The sequence below is a fragment of the Prinia subflava genome, chromosome 13 (assembly GCF_021018805.1).
Source record: "Prinia subflava isolate CZ2003 ecotype Zambia chromosome 13, Cam_Psub_1.2, whole genome shotgun sequence".
Taxonomy (NCBI): domain Eukaryota; kingdom Metazoa; phylum Chordata; class Aves; order Passeriformes; family Cisticolidae; genus Prinia; species Prinia subflava.
The window spans coordinates 20,032,089-20,052,642 of NC_086259.1; the positions used below are offsets into that span (position 1 = coordinate 20,032,089).

A 20,554-nucleotide genomic window follows, 5' to 3' on the forward strand; every position below is an offset into this window, starting at 1 on the left:
GTCTATACAGCACAGGAGCAGTGGGACTGGGGACAAGACATAGGGGAAAGAAAAAGGACCCCTCCCAATACTCTGTTTCAGCCCTGGCTGGGCTGAGGCCAGATTGGAGGAAGGCACATCCTGATCCTCCTCCTCCTCTTCCTGGGCATGCAAGGCTCTGCTGGCTCCACTTCCCACAGCCACACTTCTGTATTCAACAGCTTTCTCCTCTTATCAAAGTGACCGTGAGCTCAGCTGGGCCACAGGGCCCAGGGAGAGACGGGGAGGGAAGAGGAGCCCTGATGGCCCCAGCCCCGGGGGGAGGAAGGGCTGGGTGGTGGCAGCAGCCTGCTTGTAGCTTAGACCACGTGGAGCCATCCGGGATCCCTCAGGGGCTGTTGATCACTGTGCTTGGGGTCAGGGCTTTTGCCTCTCTCCTGACATTCAGGAGTTGTTAAATATTGGCAGGGGGTGCTGGTGTTTCCCTGGTGTCACCCACCCTGTCCCCCACATTCACTCGGGGCTGCCAATCTGCTCTCCTGTAGCAGCCATCCCTGCTCTGGGGTCCATCCTGCACTCTCAGCACACCCTGGCCAGGGAGCACTGCCCCGAGTGTGCCCTTGGTGCTCCCAGCTCCCACGAGGACACACAGAACCCAAAAGGGCCTCACAGGGCAGCAGCCACGTGGCCAGCAAGCCTTGAGCCCACACGGCACCAGATTTAGCCACAGACATGCTCCTAAAAATAGCCAGGAGCTGGGAGGCTGCAGAGCTGCATCTGCTGCCACAGGGAGCAGGCTCGGAGCTCATCCCCTGGGGCTGGGGTGCACAGAGCTGGGGTGGATGGAGCTGGGATGGATGGAGCTGGGATGGATGGAACTAGGATGGAGCTGGGATGGATGGAGCTGGGATGGATGGAGCTGGGATGGATGGAGCTGGGATGGATGGAGCTGGGATGGATGGAGCTGGGATGGATGGAACTGGGATGGATGGAACTGGGATGGATGGAACTAGGATGGAGCTGAGATGGAGCTGGGATGGAGCTGGGGTGGATGGAGCTGGGATGGATGGAGCTGGGATGGATGGAGCTGGGATGGAACTGGGATGGAGCTGGGATGGATGGAGCTGGGATGGATGGAGCTGGGATGGAGCTGGGATGGAACTGGGGTGCACAGAGCTGGGGTGCACAGGACTGGCCCCAGCACAATTTGGCTCGAGGAGAGTTTGGAACCACCAGCCTGTGCCAGCCTGATGCCAGGGACAGGAGGGCACCGGGATGGAGACGAGGTGCTCTTGGTGCTGGGATGGTCCTGATCCACTGGGGAATTGGATGTGCAGCTGTGGGTAAGAACAACCAGAGCTGATCATATTTAGCACCTTTAATGCAGGCAGGGCTCTGCAGCTCCCATCCCATGGTGCAAGGACAGGGCTGTCCCTGGGGGGTTTGGGGGAGAAGCTGGGGCAGAGCCAGCACTCAGAGAGCTGTGACTGTGAGCTCTGGTGTGGCCCCAGCCCGCCCCTCATCCCAAGAGGGGCCTGACCTCCAGCTGATAAAACACGCTAAAAATAGCAGGATAAATATGAGGGAATGCAGGCGGGGTGTGAGCATCCCGGGCTGGAGCAGCCACCCCCCGCTCCAGCCTCGCCCAACCCCCCCAAATAACCCCAGCCCAAAATACGAACCCTGGGCCCATCTGGTGTCCAACTGATGAGCACAGATGTGTTTGGGATTTCCGAGCCGGCTGGCAGCCGTTCAGACCTGTCGCAAGCTGCACCTGCTGCAGGATATTTTCCCTTCTGGATTTAATCCCCACCCCCCCAGCAGCCCCAGGCACCCCCCGGGGCTGGGCGGGCAGAAGGAGACCCCCCCCTAGTGATGACCTTCCTGACCTGTGCCCATCCCTGCCATAAATATGGATGTGGGAGCAGGAGAAGGGGGAGTGAAATGCCCAAGAGGGGTCGTGGGGTGCCCAAATCTCAGCCCCCCAGCACGGAAATGCCTGGGGGAGGGCTTGGTGTCACAGCCACCCTCCCCCAGGATGGATTTCACCACCTCTGGGTGGTTTTGGAAGGTCAAAGGATTTCTGGGAGCATCCCCAGCCACAGAGACCTGAGCCTTCCACTGCAGGCACTGAGCCCAAGGGATGCTCTGGGGTTTGGAAACCATCCCGTGCATTTCCCAGCCCCCAGCCACAGCCCCCCAATTAACACACCCCTCTTATGTTTTAACAAGGCTCTCCCAGCTCAGATGTTGACCCCTGCGATGATCGTGGAGCCTGCGGAGGGAATAAACAGCAAATCCCCTTTCAAATGAAGGGCTCGCCGAGGGATTAGGAGCGAAGGGGTGGCCTGTCCCCCCCTCTGTCCCCCCCCGGGGCTGCCTGTGCAGATATTCCAGGCAGGAGAGGCCTCGTCTGTCCGTCTGGCCCGTCTGAAGTGGTCCTGGGCGATAGGGAGTGATTAGGATTAGACACATCCAGGATGAGAGTTTTTTCACCAGCTAGGGATGATAATGGGACCCATGGGGAGGATTAGGGTCCCGTCTCTCCAAGAGAGCGGCCATGGCCATCTGTGTGTCCGTCTCCTGCCGGCTCTGCTGCCCCAGCGTGTCCAGCCGGGCTCTCCCGTGTCCGTGCTGGCTCCTGGGATGGCAGCACTGACCCGCTGCACCCATCCAGGCTGGACCTCCCACCCCCAGCCCCACTAGGATCGTGTGACAACAAGGGCTCGTGGCATCTGGGGTGGCCAAAGTGCAGTCCTGTAATGAGCACAGCACCCAGCATCCCTGGGAATCCAGCACCCAGCATCCCTGTGCACCCAGCATCCCTGAGAACCCAGCACCCAGCATCCCTGTGCACCCAGCACCCAGCATCCCTGTGCACCCAGCATCCCTGGGAATCCAGCACCCAGCATCCCTGTGCTCCCAGCATCCCTGAGAACCTAGCACCCAGCATCCCTGTGCACCCAGCATCCCTGGAATCCCAGCACCCAGCATTCCTGGGAACCCAGCACCCAGCATCCCTGGGAACCCAGCATCCCTGTGCACCCAGCATCCCTGAGAACCCAGCACCCAGCATCCCTGCATTCCTGGGAATCCAGCACCCAGCATTCCTGGGAACCCAGCACCCAGCATCCCTGGGAACCCAGCATCCCTGAGAACCCAGCACCCAGCATCCCTGCATTCCTGGGAATCCAGCACCCAGCATCCCTGGGAACCCAGCACCCAGCATCCCTGGGATCCCAGCATCCCTGCACATCCCCGGGGCACTCTGCATCCCTGGGGAATTCAGGAATTACCTCCCTGTTGTGTCCTGGCTTAGGGCCACCCCCACACAGCCGGGATGCCACTGAGGGGACAGGGTGACACATCCCTGTGAGCACAGCTGAGGCTTTGCCATCCCTTGCCCTCCCCATCCCTGGAGCGGGACGAGCGCTGCCGGCCCGGCCCCCGCCGGGGGCAGAGCGCTGAGAACCGGCCCGTTCCCACCGCCCCGCGTCCCTCTCCCTCCCGGCAGCATTTTTCCCTGCTGAAGTCAGAGGCACCCGACAGAACCCCCGGCTCCTGCCAAGCACAAACATTTCCTATTTGGGATGTTCATGCCACAGCCTCAGCTGTGACACTGTCCCGGCCAGACGATCCCAGGGAAGGCTGGAGGATCCCAGGGAAGGCTGGAGGATCCCAGGGAAGGCTGGAGGATCCCAGGGAAGGCTGGAGCTGCTGTGCCTGCCATAATTATGGAGAGAGAGAGAGAGAGAGAGTGGCATTTTGAAGTTTGGATAAAACCTTAATTGAAGTCTTGGCTGGTGTTAATTATATTAAAGGCAGAGTGAGCGATGGGCTTTTTATTAGTTAATGAGGATTTTCATTTTCCGGCAGAGGAGCCCTTTGATGTTTCCAGGACTAATGGCTGTTAAATTCAACTTATTCGCTTTGCCAGTGCTGCAGGGTGATGGGGAGCAGGGGCTGCTCCTGTCACGGTGCCCAAAGCCCTGGGAGCCACCAGCCACTGTGGGGGGAGGACAGGGATTCTCCCACCACATCCCCACCAGGGAGGGTGTTCCACCATGTGAGAACAAGCACTCATGGCCATCTGGGGTGGGAGATGGGCTACCCAGCCTTCCTGAGTGTCCCTGTGGTGTTCAGGCACCCCCTGCATCCCACGGATCCTTAGCATCCTTGCACATCCCTGGGGCACCCAGCACCCCCAGGCCGTCCCGCGTCCATCCAGCCTGTCCTGCTCTCCACATGGATTTTCCAGCTGCTCCAAACCCCGTGCCAGGCCCCCTCCCCCCTCCCACAATTAGCATTTATTATGATTATTTTGCATTCATTACCCGTGGAGCCAGTGCGGGTACCCCATCTGAAATCGTGTGCAAATTCCCTCTGCATCACTTTTCCCACCCTTGCAGGGAAGGGCTGCACAGTTTGCCGTGAACGTTCCAGCGCCGCAGTGGGTGCCGGGCCCGCGCCCCGGCCACGGGGCTGCTCCCGGCTGGATGATTTGTAGCATTAATCAAGACCCAGAGCACTTTGCATTTCAAATGCTGGCAGGGAAGAGCCAGGCAGGGATCTGGGCTTTGGGGATATTCAGGAAGATATTCAGGAAGAAAGCGGGTTTGTCCTCAGCTCGGCCCACAGCGGGTTCCGGGGTGGAAGCTCGTGGCATTCCGATGGGTTCTCCCCACATGGCACTGCCCCAGGGAACCCAGCAGCTCTTTAAGGAGTTTTTGGGGATGCCCAGTGGGGCAGGATGGGCTGGGATGAGGGGTCGGTGGCAGTGGGCACAGGACCCTCTGCAGCAGCACTGACAGCAGTAAGGGATGTCCGAGGGGCTGGGGGGCAGGGGGGTCCTCAAGGCTGGGTCAGGAGTGGTTGTTCCCCCCACAGCCCCCCCAAATGGCAGCTCAGCCCCTCCTGGGGGGCCACTCTGTGTGTGGCTGCCGTGGGGCAGGAGGGGAGGGTGGGGAGGGCTCTTTCCTGGTAATTACCCCTCGTCCTTCCCAGCCAGGCTCATGGAGGGAGCCGGAGGGGGGGACACAGCTTAAGCTATCAATGGTCCTGCCTTGATGGGAATAAAATATGCACTGAAAGACATGAAAATGGAGTAAATAAAAGAGATAAAAATGGAACGATCAAGCCAGCAACTTCTCCTCCTCTGATTAAAAAGAGGGAGTGGGGGGGGGAGAGGGGATGTGCTGAGCCCTTGAAGAGGCAGCTGCTGCCGCAGCCGCAGCCCTGATAAAGGGGCTGAGCAGCCTGTTTGGGAGAGATAAAGTGAAGTCCCAGCGTTTCCTGTCCTCAATCCAAGCCTTACCATCAATATTAATACAGCCTGACAAACTGGCGTTTAAGATAGAATAAATATAGACTGGTGCTGCTATTACCTAGACCTTATTAATCTGCTTGGAGGCATTTAAATGCCGTTAAAAATATGGAGTTTACTCGCTGGCACTTCAATAGCTTTACAATCCATCAGCGTTTTGTTTTCCACCCTCCTCCTCCCCTTCCCGACGTGTTGGCTCTGGGTGCCCACTGACCTGTGCTGCTCTGGGCTGGGAGAGAGGAGCCGAGGGGGGAGCTGAGGTGGGAGCTTGGCTGAAGGATGATGATGATGATGATGATGATGATGATGATGATGGGTGGGAGCTCAGCCCAGGGCATGGGGGAACAAACCCCTTGGAGATGGCGAGCGGAGCATCCAGAACTGAGAACCAGAACCCTCATGTCCAGGTGATGGAAAATTCACCTGTGTGAGAAAATTCACCTTAGGAGAAACTCAGGGCTCCGAGGTGCAGTAGCCAGAGAGCCTCAGCCAGGGCAGCAGCCCCTCCTGGAGCCCCAGTCAGGCTGTGGGATGGACAGGCAGCCAGCAGACCCCATCCTGACTCCTCTGCCCCTGGCACCGTGGATCTGGGCTGTAGTGGCAGCCATGTGCTCCTTCCCTGCCAGCCCCAGGCCAGGGACACAGCCTGGTCCCCAGCACTCTTCCCTGCCATCCACAGGGTAGGAGCAGCTCTGGATTCATGAGTGCCAGGTGCATGGCAGGGCCACCATGGTATGGGGGTGAATCCGTGTGTGCCAGGGTGTGTGGCAGGGGCCACCCCCGTGTGGGGCAGCACCCCTGGGTGCCAGGGACATGGCAGGATGTGGGGCATCACCCCTAGGTACCAGGCACATGGCAGGGTGTGGGGCAGCACCCCTGGGTACAAGGGACACTGCAGGGTGTGGGGCAGCACCCCTGGGTGCTAGGGACATGGCAGGGTATAGGGCATCACCCCAGGGCTGCCAGGGACACTGCAGGGTGTGGGGCAGCATCCCTGGGTGCCAGGGACACTGCAGGGTGTGGGGCAGCACCCCTGGGTGCTAGGGACATGGCAGGGTATAGGGCATCACCCCAGGGCTGCCAGGGACACTGCAGGGTGTGGAGCAGGCCCCCCGGGTGCCAGGCGCATGGCGGGGCCACCACCCCCGGAGGTGGCGGGCGCAGATGGGGCGTGCGGGGCAGCGGCGGCGGGAGCGGCGCTCATTAGACGTGTATTATTCATCGGCAGCTTCTGTCGCCTGCCATCTGCTCCGGCTGCGCGGCGGGCGGGCGGCAGCAGCCGAACGGGGCTGCGCGGCCCCGCTCCTGCTGTCACACCTGGGCTGCCACGGGGCCGGCCCCGCGCGGGGGTGGCACCCCGGGCGGCCGGGCAGGGCGCGGGGTGTCCCCGCTGATGTCCCCGCTGATGTCCCCCAGGGTGCGGTAGTGCCTCGAGGCAGGAAAAGGGAACAGGGGCTGCCTTTTCATGCCATGGGTGCCCTGGCTTGTGGCACGCCCTGCGCTCAGCCCCGGGCAGGATCGGGCCGTTCCCAGTCCAAGGCAGCCCTGAGCTGCTGCCCAGACCCGGGGCTGGGCCGTGCATCCGTTCCCAGAGCAGGATGTTCCTCCTTGGAGCACGGCAGCCAAGCTCATCCTGTATCCAAGCAACACCTTCATCCCCTCACCTTTTAATTAGAACACTTGATGAACTTTCTAATGAGAGCGTGGCAGCCCCGTGGGCTCCCCGGAGGTGCTGCCTGTGCAGGAGGGAGGTCCCAGCACGGGGGATGTTCACTGTCCCACTGCCCCATTTCTGCCCCTCTGCTGCGTCCCATGGCTCACGTGGCATCCCCGGAGCTCCCGCCAAGCCAGTGCTGCTCCACATTGATAATTGCCAGGTTTAATTACTTGGCAGCCAAACGACCTTTTGCATCTTCCAGCAGGGCCATGAAACGTCTCCCTGGGCGGGAGCAGCCGTGCAGTGGGAATGTGACAGGGCTGACACACAGCAGCTTCACCCCTGGAGGGTGACGGGGACAAGGCCAAGGTGAAAACAGGACCAAGGTGTCCGGGGCAGGAGCCTTCCCTGTCCCTGGGGAGAGCTGGGAGCTGCTGTCCACGGCCTGGGAGGGAGCATCCCTGGGGCACAGCTGGTCCTGGGAGCCCCAGCCTGGCCCAGGGTGCAGCTCCCTGGACATGGAGGGTCCCTGCTGCCCATTTGCTCTCCCAATTTGCCTCTGGAGCAGCCTCATCCCTTCTCCCTCCCATTTTTCCTGGAAATAAGGCCCCAAGGCTCAGCAGAGGCTGATGCCAGCCCACAGGAGGGGCACAGCCCCTGCCTGCACCTCGCTCTGTGTTCTCTGCCTGCTGCCAGCCCTCTCCTCTCCCTCCCGTGGAAAGGAGCCCTTCTCCTGGTGATAATTACGGAAAAGTTCAGTGCTGAGAGAGGCGGGGGGAGGGATGTATTAAAATGCATGCGCACAGCTTGGGCCTCGCAGCAGATGTTGGCATAATTAGAGAGGAAAAAATTATGAAATTAATTTGTGGTTCAATGTAAATTTTGGTGTTGGGGGGAAAGCTGGCGCGTGCTCCCTGGCTGCCGCTGGGACCTGCTGGGGGTCTGGGGGAGCACCGAGCCCAGCGAGGGGGACGAGGGGTGGGTAAGGCCTGTCCTCAGTGGCCAGGGGGTCTGGCAGTGCTGCATCCCAGCTCTACCACAGCGGAGAGGTGGGCAATAGCCTGGGGAGGTGGAGACCAACCCAAGGAAATGGATCATGCCAGGGGAGAGGGATCATGCCCAAGGAGAGGGACCAGCAGCCCGGGAAGCTGGGCCACCAACCTGGGGAGATGAACTGCCAAATGAGTGTGCAAACAGAGGGGGGCTGGGGAGGAAAAATAAAAAGCAGGATCCAGCAATGGCCCTGAGATGTGGTGAGACAACACAAATATGTTTCTTAATGTCACTAACAGCCTGGGGGCCCTTCCCTTTTGGGGGGACACGGTTGGGATCATCCTTTAGGGGCACACACCTTGAGGTGTGTGATGACCATCCTTACACACAGTGGTGACATTCCCAGACCACGCCGGAGCCAGACAAAGCTTTGCTTTCCCTCCTCGGCTTTTCCCATCCCCTTTTCCTTCGGGAGGTGAAGAGGAATTAATATCTGTCACCTCCCCCTGGCCCCCCCAGCCTCCCTTGTCCCCGGGGAGGAGGTTCAGGCTCAGGTTTAAGTGCCCATTGATCGGCACATCCTCCAGCCGTGGCTCTGCACTGTGCCATGCCAGGGCTGGCTTTGCCATTCCTGGGGGGTGACAGACGTCCCGTGTTAGGTGGGCACAACCTGCCCCCACCACCTGGGAAATCAGGGTCAGCCCCAGGGCCCACCACTGTGCTTGGCTGGGCAGAGTGGGGAGAGGGGGCTTTGGGTCCCCACATCTTGCAGGTGACATTTATCCAGGGGGACCCTGAATTTGTGCTGCTGAAGGAGAGAAGGAGCTGCAGGAGGCAGGTGGGGATGAGGGCAAGGAAGATGTGTCCAACTCAGAACCTCCAAAACTCAGTGTGCCCCCAAAACATGGCCCCAGACCGTGGGAGAGCCTCCAGCATGGCCCTGAGCACCCCTAGAAATTCTGGGGCCTGCAACCCCCTCCTCTTCCCAGCTTCCCAGAGCACCAGGACCCCAGGAACGGGCACAAGCTCAGGACCCCAGGGACTGACACAAGCAGCCCCCGTGGGTGCCAGGCCCTGGATGTCCCTTCCCTCATCCTCCACAGCAGCTTCACCAGGGCTGGCCCTGCAGCCTGGGGGTCACTCCCACATCCCAGTTAATCTGTCCCATAAGTGGAGGTGCCTCTTTAGGATCTGGCGATGCTGCTGGTGCAGACAGGGGTGGTGGGGCAAGAGGAGAGGGGGTCTCCATGCCCCCCACACCAGCAGTGCTGGGCAGCATTAGGGTGATCTGGGCATCCCTTACCGGGAGGGGTGGGATGGAGGGAGCCTGGCAGAGACCCCCTGCACCCCTCACCCTCCTCCCGCGGAGCGGGTGAGACAGCCAGGCACGGGCACGGCGGGCACGGGCTCGTCCTGGTGCCCGTGTGCTCCTGGTGTGATCCCATCTGGCTCCATCTGCTGCTGCCCGGGCTCGGCGGGACCGAATGTGGGTCGTGGCGAGCACGGGTGACACAGCGCGGAGCGGCCGGGAGCAGCTGAGCCCCCCGGGCTGTGCGGGCCGCGCCGCCGGCCGGGATTACCCAGCTGCTGCCGAGCTGGCACGGGGAGCGTCTCCTCCGAAAGGTTCCCTTCCAGGGGATTACGGATAATGCATCTGGAGCAGCACTCGCTCATCCAGGTTTGTGATTTATCTGAAAATCAAATTCCAGTAATCTCGCCTGCCATCTGGCCCCCGCGGACACGCGGCCGCCCCGCGGGCGGGAGCAGCGGGAGGGTCGGGCCGGGGGGCTCCGGGTCCCTCCCCGAGCATCCCCCGCGGGAAGGACACAGCGGGATGTGTCCCCTTGGGGCGGGGCGAGACTGCTTAGGAAGGAGAAACCCCTGGAAGCATTTTTGGGAGAGCGCGGAGTGCCGGGATGCGGGCAGGACCTGGAGAACTCAGCTCCGTGCAGGGACGAACCCGTGTCCCTGTGCCCCACACATCCCTGGGTACCCGGTGAGGGCAGGACCCGGAGAGCTCAAAGCCCTGCAGGGATGTTCTTGTGCCCCGCACATCCCTGGGTGCCCCGATAAGGACCTGGAGAGCTCAAAGCCCTGCAGGGATGTTCCTGTGCCCCGCACATCCCTGGGTGCCCGATGAGGACAGCGCCCGGAGAGCTCAGTTCCTTGCAGGAACACTGGCAGGAGGAGGTGACGACCCCTGCCCTGCCCAGGGGACATCCTGGCAGCAGGGACGTCCCGTGGCCCAGCAGGGAAGGCAGAGGAGAGCAGGATCCATCCTTTCCGCCGGCAGGAGTGGCCCAGAGGGGAGCCGGAGCCCCCAGCATTCCCCTCCCTGCCCCTCATTCCCAGCTCATTAAGGCTCTCCCATTATTCTGACATTTTGTGCGCGTCACGTAGCGGGAAGAAGTAATTTACTTAGAAGAAATTAAAAGTTCATTTTAATTGAGCGCACACTGCAGTATGCAAATGCGGGCGCATTATGTACACTGATGCGGAGACAAAGGCTGTAATCAACTGTTAACCCTTTCCGAGCCAGCACCGCGCTCCTCCGCAGCGCCGGCACCGCTCCGGCCACTCCGGAGACCCCACACCCACATTTGGGATGTGCCCCTTGCCCGCAGCTCCCGGAGCCGGGGCAGGGTGAACCCCCGGGCATCGCTCCTGCGGCTGGGATGAGGAGTCAGACAGGGATGCCGAGGATGGAGGTGTCCCCAAATCGCTGTGACGCGCTGGGATGGCTCCGAGCCAGCGAGACAGGGTGGATGACGGGGCAGCGGCTCTCCAGGGGTGAGGAGGCATTTTGGGGAGTTGGGATGGAGGTGCACAGGGGATATCCCTGCGGGTACATGCCCAAAGGCCAAAATAGGGCTTGTTGCAGCTCTGACCACCCCCAAATCCAGCAGTACCTGGATAACAGTAGCTGGATGTGAGGGTGATCCAGCTGCAGTGAGCCTGTGATATTCCCAACATCCTGTTGCTATTTTTTTAAATTTTTTTTTTTACTACCTGTCAGACCTGAGATTTTTTTAATGGCAGTGCAAATGGAACTGGCTCACAGATGCGAGATGACAGCCCGCTGCAGGAGACAGACAAATTACCTCCAACCTCGGCTCAAGACGCCCACAGGCTCCCAGACAAAGGGAGATGGTGTTTGGGGGGCTGCGGTGAGTTGTCAGTGCTCAGCCAGGCTGCCCACCCCGGTCCTTGGGTGCTCTTTGGGCGCAGCAGGATCTCTGGGGATCCCATGGGACACTCCTGCTGCAGAGGGGTTTTGGGAAAGGCTCATCCAACACCACAGCGTGGGTGGATGATGTGAAAGATCAGAGAGATACGAGCGCAAACGTGTCCTTTGAAGGGGACACGCCAAGGATGACAGAGTGGACCCGCCACCCTTTCCAGGAGGGATGACACTGTTGGGAATCCCTCCCGTCTTTGCCAAGGCTGGCAGGGACAGGTCTGGGATGGGACCCTGCCACCCTGAGGGGGTGACAATGAGTGACTTTCCAGCCTGGAACCACACAGGGAGGAGGGCTGGGGGAACTTCGGGGCTGCCACCTCCACCTCAGCCACCCTTCCTCTGCCCTGTGCTGCCAGGAGCTGCAACCCCCGCGTTCCCAGCGAGCTCCGAGGGCAGCCCGGGTGGTCGGGAGGATTTAATTGCTGTGTGTAACCTTTGCAGCCCTTCCCACGTGCCGGCTGGGCGCCGGCTCCGCAGCTCCAGATGGCACCCGGGAAAGAGTTAAGTCCGCTGTGATCAACAGCAAGAAGCAAGTGGTAAACAGTTTTTCTCTCCCTCTGCTAAATTAATATGCAAATTCCCCCCCTTCTCTCCCCCCCCCTTGCTTCGAAATTAGCGAGGTAGAATGCTTGGGCTAATTATGCATTCAAACGAGCAGGCTTCGTTAATGTGGCACTAAGAGGAGCCTGAAAATGATTGTGAGACGATGAAATTGAAATTGGAGCACGGCACTTCTAATGCATCTGGAGTCACTCTTGCATGCCCCGGCAGATGTAACCTGGCAGTGACCGGCAGCTCCCGCCTGCGCCCGGGCACCCGCAGCACCCCCAAACTCCTCCAGCTCCCCCATCCCAAACCAAGGCCTTCACAGGATTTCCCAGCCCAGCTCCTTGGGGATGGGAGGGTGGGAAGGCACCCAGAGCTCCTGGTGTGGGGTAGGGATGGGGCAGACACCTGGAGCATCCCCAGGACACGGAGAAGGGTTGGGATTAGGACTGATGGTGCTCCAGGGGAGCAAAGCTGGTCCTGGCACAGCCCTCGGAGTGTCCACGCAGGTCCCCTGGGTGATGCTGACATCAGCCCCTGTGCTCCCATGGTCTGGAGCAGGGCTGGGAGCACGTTCCTCCTTCCCGGGCAGAATCCTGGCCCCCAAGGCAGCTGGCAGGGCCTGGGCACGTTGGTAAAGCTCCACTTGTGCTTGCACGGATAAACCTCTGGATGAATGAGCCTTCACTCCCGGGGATGCTGAATCCTGGTGGCTGCAGGAGGGTCACAGGGGAAATCCCATTCCCATTGACACATCCCAGTGGATTTGGTGCTCAGCAGTTGTTGGTGCATCCCAGCAAGGACCAGGCTGGTGGCACATCCACATCCATCACGTGAGCACAGCCCCAGGATTGTCCCACAACAAACGGGGGTGGCACAGTGGAATCCAGGGCCAGGCTGGGGCAGCTCCCACGGGCCTGAGACCTACAGAGGAAAAACAGGAGAAAAAGTTGAGGGTGACAAGACAAACAGGGAGATGTTTTATTTTGGGGGATGTGTTAGGCTGAGGATGAGCAGCCACCAGCTGCAACAGGCCCAGGGGATGATGAGGAATTCTCGGGAACACTGGCTCAGGACGTCACCAGTCCCAGTCTCCGCTGGGATAACTGCTCCCCGCCATCTGCACAGCCTTGGATGCACCCACCCAAGGGCTAAACCCAACTTCCCACGAGGCGCAGCAGCACCATGGGACCAGCAGAGACGGATGCCCGTGTTAAATATTCATCAGAGGTGTGGAATTTACTGGAAGCATCCATTAGGAGGTAATGCCTGATCCACAGCGTGCTCCCGCAGCCGGGCCATGCCGAGGTGGGCGGAAGGCGGCGGGGGAGGGAGACGGATGCTCCGGAGGAGGCTGCAGAGCCGTAAACCAGATGCACTGCTAGGAATCAATGAGGAGCTCCAGACTTCAGGCACTCAACCACCGGGAATGAAGAGAAGGAATAAACAGACAAGGAGATGAAAAACACCCTGGAAAGGAGGGGAAGGAATGGGGAAGCAGCAGGGATACAGATCCCAGAGGAGGCAATCCCTGAGAGCGGGGTGGGATGGAGTGGCATGGTTTGGTCCAGGGGGACTCAGATCTTGGAGGAGATGATCCCTGAGAGTAGGGTGGGATGGAGTGGCATGGTTTGGTCCAGACAGATGTGGAGCTCCAGGAGCGATGTGGAGCATCCCAGAGGGATGCTGAGCAGTCCTGAGGACACCTTGGCAGGGGAGGCTGTTGGGCTTGGGCTGAGCTGTGCCTGGGCAGGGCTGGGGCCAGGGCGTCCCACGGGCACCCCACGGGCACCGGGACCCGCCGCACCGGCCGTGCTCGGCAGCGCCCCGGGGTCGGGGCTGGCACACGGAGGGGGTTGTTTTCCTCATCTCTCCGGTAATTTTTCCCTCTGACTATGATGCATAGCGGTGCTAATTCGGCACGTTGCCATTAATTCCAGCACAGCTGCCGCTCTCTCCCTCAAGGCATTTCGCTAATACTCGGCTTCAGAGCCTCTCAGCAAATTAACATCATTTGTTCTGCAGAACATGTTTTATTTCTGCACTACATGCATAGCTTATTACTCCTCCAGAAACTCGGGGTGTGCAGGAGGCAGCGCCATGGGCACGGCCCTCCAGAGCCAGCCCTGCTCCCCAGCTCGCCGTGCCCATCCCTGGACGGGCACAGGGACACAGCACAGTCCCTTGTGCCACCTCGCACTGACCCAAGCTGGAGCTGCAGGGATTTTCTCCCGGTGCCAGGATGCTGTGGTGCTGTTGGAACACCCAGAGATGGTGATGGTGGCAGTGTGCTGGGTCAGTCACTGGCTGGCATCTTCTGCATCTCCCGGCACGATGCCACCTCTCAGTGCTCCTACATTTAGGGACAGAGGTGACAAGATGTCCCAGGATTTTTGGGCCAGGCTGGGGCTTGCTGGGTGTGACACAGAAAGGAACCAGGAGCCCCCAGCAGCAGCAGAACAGCCCAGACCCTGTGGCAGCAGCTCTGGGATGGAGCAGAGCAACTCCCACACGGCCCTCAGTGCTGAGCTCCAGGGCTGACAGCGGGTGTCACCAGCCAGGCAGGGTGTCACCAGCCAGGCAGGGTGTCACCAGCCAGGCAGGGTGTCACCAGCCAGGCAGGGTGTCACCAGCCAGGCACGGGCTCCTGCCACCACCCACCGACCCGCAGCCCCCGCCAGCGACAGTTTCAGGTCTTTCGCTTTGATTAAAGTTATTTAAGCTTTTTACCAAAACATAAAACCTGATTGTTTGCATAAACAACCTAATTGGATTATAGTGCACAGCATCGCTAATGCCGCGGGCTGGCTGGGAGCCGGGGGGAGCGGGGAGCACCGGGAGCACCGGGAGCACCGGGAGCACCGGGAGCCGGGATGGGCAGGGGACTGGTGAGACCCCTCCGTGCCCCACGTCTGCATCTACCTGCCCCCTTCTCCCAGCCGCAGAGGGACCCTCCTCGGGGCGGGCAACAGCCGTGTGGGGACACCGGTGTCCCCACACGTGGCTCTGGCTGTGCCCTTGGTGTTGCCTCACCTGCAAGGCCAGAGGGGACAAAGCCCCCGCTCCGGCACCGCTGGTGGGAGGAGGAAGAGGAAGGTGGAGGTGCCGAGCGGGAAGCAGGGGGCCGGGAGCTTTGCAGGAATGCTGCCTGCGCAGCGTTTCCATGGCTGGGAGCTGCAGAAGGCTTTCATGGCAAGAGGCGGAGAGGCTCCATGAATATTTCATTAGGAAAGCAATGTGGTGTGCTGCAGAGAACATCTGGCTGGAGTCCCTGGAGACCCCTGCCTTGTGCAGGAAGCAGGAACTGTGAAATACGGAGGAAAACGAGGGAGAGGGGGAGATGGGGGGATCATCCCGTGACACGGGGAGCGTCCCTGCCCTCTTGGCCCCCACTGAGCAGCGCGGGGCTTCGTCCTCTGGGGAATGGCGGGAGCTGGAAAAGCTCTGGTGCTGCCATCCAGGTGGAGGAGCCTTCCCTGGACACTTCGGGGACCAGGCTGCAGCAGGCTGCTATGTTTGATCCCGATATCCAATGCAGGAATGGGCAGAGCTGTTCCTCCAGCTCAGAGCCAAGGGATGGGATGGGATGGGATGGGATGGGATGGGATGGGATGGGATGGGATGGGATGGGATGGGATGGGATGGGATGGGATGGGATGGGATGGGATGGGATGGGATGGGATGGGACAGCTCTTGCCTCACTCCACATGGCTCCCAGGGAGATGTTGATGCCCTCAAAGCTGGATGCTGAGATCCCCTTCCCAGCTCCTGCAGGTGATGGGCACTGGGGGAGGTTTATCCTGCTGGGACTGGTGCAGAGTGGACACCCTCGGGCACAGGAGTGCTGGTGGGCACAGCTGGGGTTCTTCACGGGTGCAGAGCAGCAGGAATTGTGGTGCTGTGAGATTTGGGATTGCCAGCATCCCTGTTTCCCTTCAGTGCCAGCTCCTTTCCCCGGCACAGGCCAGGTTTGGGACTTGGGGACCCTTCTGCAGCCACACAGTGCCAGTGGAGCAGTGATGCCACGCTGTCCCTGGCTTGGGAATGGCTCCAACACTGGTGCTGCACCCCGGGTGGGCAGGAGGGCACACAGCAGCACCAGGTCTCTGCCCTGCACCCTCAATCCCCCCACAGCCCCAGCCCCACACAAACACCCACTCACACCCCATCTCCTTCACCCACAACGGCATCGTGTGAGTCATGGCCAGGGGACCAGGAGCTTCTTGGTGTCCTGCACCCCTGCCCTTCCCTCCTGGTGTCCTGCACTCCTGCCCTTCCCTCTCCCCAGCACAGTGATGGATGTGGGGGCTCTCTGCCCGCCCTCCCTTCCTCCTTCACACCAGGCTGTGCTCCGGGGCAGCCCCGCGCCGGGAGCAGGGCACATTCCCCACGTGCCAGCGCTGCTGGCGGCAGGACTTTGGCTCACACCTCCCCTCCCGCAGCCCCGCCGGCCTGGCCCCTCCGCCGCGGGCAGACAAAGCCCAAGCACACAAAGCCACAACCCCGCTCGCCGGCCCCGCGTGCGGCACAGCCCCAGTGCAGCCCCGAGGCGAGCCCGGCCAGCACCCAGAGCCTGTGCCAGGCAGCAGAGCAGGCAGGGAAGGGCCGTGGGACAGGCCAGGCAGGAGATGGCGGGACAGGCCAGGCAGGAGATGCAGGGGTGGCAGGGAGGCCGCGGGCAGCCTGCGCGGAGCGGGGCCGGCCGGGCTGCGGAGCCTGGCACTGACACATGCACGCACACGCACACTCTGCACAACGAAGGCAAATACCTCTCTCCTCTCCAGCTCCTCCGGCTGCTTCCCGTCCTGCCTGGGCCACGCCGTGCCTCCTCCACGCTGCCCGTCCTCCATGTGCCCACGCCGGGACGCGCTGCCAGACCCTCCTCTCCGCTGCCGGTGGGTTTTGGCCCCCGCTGCCTGCTGGCGTTTTGGCAGCCTCACCGCTCCAGCGATGGCATGTGTCCATTATTTTTTTTTCCTCTCTCCCTTTCACAATCCGTCCTCCCCAGCCTTCTCTGCCGGTGTCTCCGGAGCCGCCTGCGGTGCCAGCTCGCAGGGAAATTGGCAGTGAGCGCGGCACAGGGATCCTCCCGCAGCTGACGGTGCCCTGCCAGGCGCAGGCAGCCCTTCTGCCAGCCACCAGCCTTGGCACGGGGGGCCGGGGGGCCGTGGGGGGCTGCCGAGGCTTGGCAGCCCTTCCCCGGCACTGCGCGCCCCAGCCGCCGCCACGGCTCCGCTGCCAAATGCCAAATGGGGGGAGGAAAAGGGGAGAACGCAGAGAAAGGAGTTGGCTTCGCCGTGCCCGGTGGCGGGGACCCACCAGGGACCCCTTCCCTTCGCCAAGGCCAGCTGGGCGATGTCCTTGTCCCCTGGGCGGAGGCTCCAGAGCCTGCCCATGGTGCCGGTGTCGCATGGAGAGGCTCAGCCCCGTCTGCCCCGAGTTGTGCCCCCAGCCCAGTCGGGAAAGCCCATGGCAGGGATGGAAGCGCCGCCGCAGACCGGCGATGCTGCGAGGCGAGCACGGCTCCCACAGACACACCTCTTACCCAGCATCCGTCTGCTGCACAGGGGGGCCCGGGAAATTGGGAAGGGGAGAGCGGAGGAGGGACTTGTGGTGATGGGTGGGGGTTTTGGGGTGCCCTCTGGCCGTGTGGCACGGCCATCTCAGCCTTGTGCGACAGAGCAGCCCCAACTCGTGCCAAAACCCTGGCCCCGGCGGTTCGGTCGTGCCATGACTGCATCCTGGCCAGCCATCAGCGTAGGAGCCAACCCTGTTTTTATGGCCTTTCTTCCCCAAACTCCTGGTTTGGGTGTGTTTTTGAAGCTAGAAATGGGTGTCTGGCTTGTGCCTCCACTGCAGTGTGGATGCTCCTGGTGCCAACGCCTTCAGAGGGCCCCTAAGGCCAAGGGACACGGATGGGAATCATCAGGCAGGAGACAGGGAACAGCCCAGTTCCTGCTCAGTTCCTCCCCAGATAAGTCATTTACCGGGAGCCACATTCACTGGGAGGAACAGGGGTGCTGGGGCAGGCACCAGCAGCACACAGAGAGCAGCGACCATCCCTGGCTAACAGCTTTACCCCCTAATCAAGGATGTTTTTTTAATGGAGTTGGCAGGAGGAGCCAGAAGCCCTCCATGGGGCAGGATGGGCTGTGAGGGGGTGACACTGGCCCATCCCATCCTCCTGCCACGCTTCACCCGGTGTCTCTGGGTAGTGACACACCCAGCCCAGGCATGTGGCAGCTCCTGCATGGCAGTGAGTGTTTGTACCACAAGAACATTCCCGGAGCCATCCCGACGTGCCCCGTGCCCCCGTGCCCCGGTGGCTGTCCCCGGCCTGCCCGTGTCACACGTGCGCCTGCCACTTCCTCAAAGAAGCAGCTAATCTCCATCAATCATAATTCCGGGCAATTATCATAATAGGGCCATTTTGCACTTATCCTCGCCACGTGACGCGGGAGCCACTTACGGCTCCACTTCACGCCGAGCAGCGCCGAGCTGCTGCCGTCCCCGGGGAGTCCCCGTGGCAATCGTGTCCCCTGCAGGCCCCTGGGGACAGACCAGCCCTGCTGGGAGGGACGCAGGCAAGGAGGCATCTCTGAAATACAGAGGAAAACAGAGCGAGACCTTGTCCCTGCCTCGTGCCATCCTGCCAGGGAGCAGCAGCACAGGGCTGAACCCCGAAATGGGGACACTCATTCTGCTTTCTGTCACCCTACGGCCCTGGCAGCCCCGGCAGCATGGTGGTGGTGCCGGTGCCATGTGGGTGTGGCAGGGGCCAGGGCCAGCAGCCCCTGCTGACCTTCCCTGCCTGGCGGGGAGCAGCTTAGGGAGGCTGGGAAGTGGCGAGGCACAAAGGCCTCGGGAGGGGGATTAGGGGCCAGCAGATGGATGGAGATCAAACGTTTCATTGCTCCTTGTTTACAACACCCTCCTGGGCAGCCACGGCACCGCTCTGGCTCTGTCCCTCCTTGGGCTGGGGCAGGATGGGGATAGGGACACACTTCCCATGGTTTTGGGGTGTCCCAGTGGGGATGGACAGGCTCCCACCTTGCTGTGCTGCATCCTCACTCCAAGCAGTGCCACAGAGGAAGCTGCCAGTGCCTCCATCCCATCCCATCCCATCCCATCCCATCCCATCCCATCCCATCCCATCCCATCCCATCCCATCCCATCCCATCCCATCCCATCCCATCCCATCCCATCCCATCCCATCCCATCCCATCCCATCCCATCCCATCCCATCCCATCCCATCCCATCCCATCCCATCCCACTCCACCACAGAGCACCGGGATGAACTCGCCGTCACCCTGAGCATTCCCACAGCCCTGCCGTGTTTGTGGTGTTTACACCACCCCAGTAATTACTTTCCTTTTTTTTTTTTTTCTTTAATAAATACGGATGTGCCACAAGTAAACTCCAGCGCAATAAAAGCTTTCTGCTGGATCCATAATTAATCACCAAGCTGAGCAAGGCAGGGAGGGCAGACAGAAAACCCGGGGCTCACACGCGGCTGGGAGGGATCTGAGAACGCGTGGTGGCAGCTCGGGGACAGCCCAGTGCCCTGGGGACCGCGGCAGCAGCCGAGGCCAGGGCTGTGCGGGCGGGCAGGGCTGTGCTGCACCCGGGGCTCGATTTCCCCTCCAGCTGTGAGGGCACATCTGGGATGACCCTTCCCTGCTGCAGAAGGGGAGCAGCTCCTTCCCCCCTCCCGGCCCGGGGAGCTCCGTGCAGGGTGGCCGGAGTGACCAGGGCTGAGCGCGGTCCCCGGGGATGTCGCCGGGTCCAGATGGCCACTGGGCACCAGGTGCCGGGCCGGAGCGGCAGAGGGTGGCTCGGGGTGACATCTGCTGTGCACGCGGCCAGCTGGCCCCGCCGCCTGCCACCGTCGGGGAGAGCACGGCCCTGTCACCCCCATGGGGCGGGAGCTGCAGGGAGGGGCCACTCCTGCCACATCCTGGGATGTCCCAGCTCTGTCCCTGCGGGTCCCCGCAGCACCACGGGGGTGTTGGCACCCTGCAGGAGCCAGATCCCCCCACGGGCACGCACCCCGGGGAGGGGGCTCATCCCTGCGGGGCACCGGGGCAGGATGGTGACAGATGGGAGTGTGCAGAGTGACACTGGCGGTGGTGGCAGGGCCAGGCTGGGTGCTGGGCACACCTGCAGGGAGGTGGCACCCGCTGGCACTGGGGCCAGCCTGGAGCTGCTGGGAGTGTTGGGAGTGTTGGGATCATCCTGCAGCAGCTCTGCAGGGGCAGGTGGGTGGTGGGGAGAGTGAATGGGGTGTAAAATGGGAAGGGTGTGAGAGCTGCACATTGGGGATGCAGCTGTGGGATGGGGAGGGACTGGGGAAGGGGCTGTGGGATGGGGAAGTGGGCAGTGGGGAGGAAATGAGGACAGGGCTGTGTCACAGCTGAGAGACACAGAGGGGTCTGTGCTGTGGGGACATGAGAGGTGGGGATGGGGTGGGAAGGGAGCTGTGCCGTGAGGAGGGAGGCGTGTGATGAGGAGCTGTGCACTGGTGAGGAAGAGGGGAGGGAGGGCTGTGATGGCAGTGGTGCAACAGGGAGCAGGGGAAAGGGCAGATATGAACTGGGGGAGGAGATTGGGCAGGCATGAAATGAGCAGGGAGCCAAGTGACGAAGAGGGAACCCTGAGAAATAAGGAGGGAGATGTGCAATGCATCCACTGGGGAGCCGTGTGACGGGAACTGTGCAAGAGACGTGCCAAGGGGAACTGTGCAACGGGGCTGTGCCATGGAGAGCTGTGCCATGGAGAGCTGTGCCATGGAGAGCTGTGCCATGGAGAGCTATG

At 61.5% G+C, this 20,554-nt stretch overlaps 1 long non-coding RNA gene across 1 annotated transcript; it reads right to left on the reverse strand.

The window, feature by feature from the left end:
- Positions 1 to 1,356: 1,356 nt before the first annotated feature.
- Positions 1,357 to 2,834, reverse strand: LOC134557757 (uncharacterized). The gene is made up of 3 exons (XR_010082176.1): positions 2,192 to 2,834; positions 1,662 to 1,756; positions 1,357 to 1,538 (listed from the first exon to the last, which is right to left on the reverse strand). It is a non-coding gene; the product is annotated as an uncharacterized LOC134557757 (long non-coding RNA).
- Between the last annotated feature and the right edge of the window lie 17,720 nt (positions 2,835 to 20,554).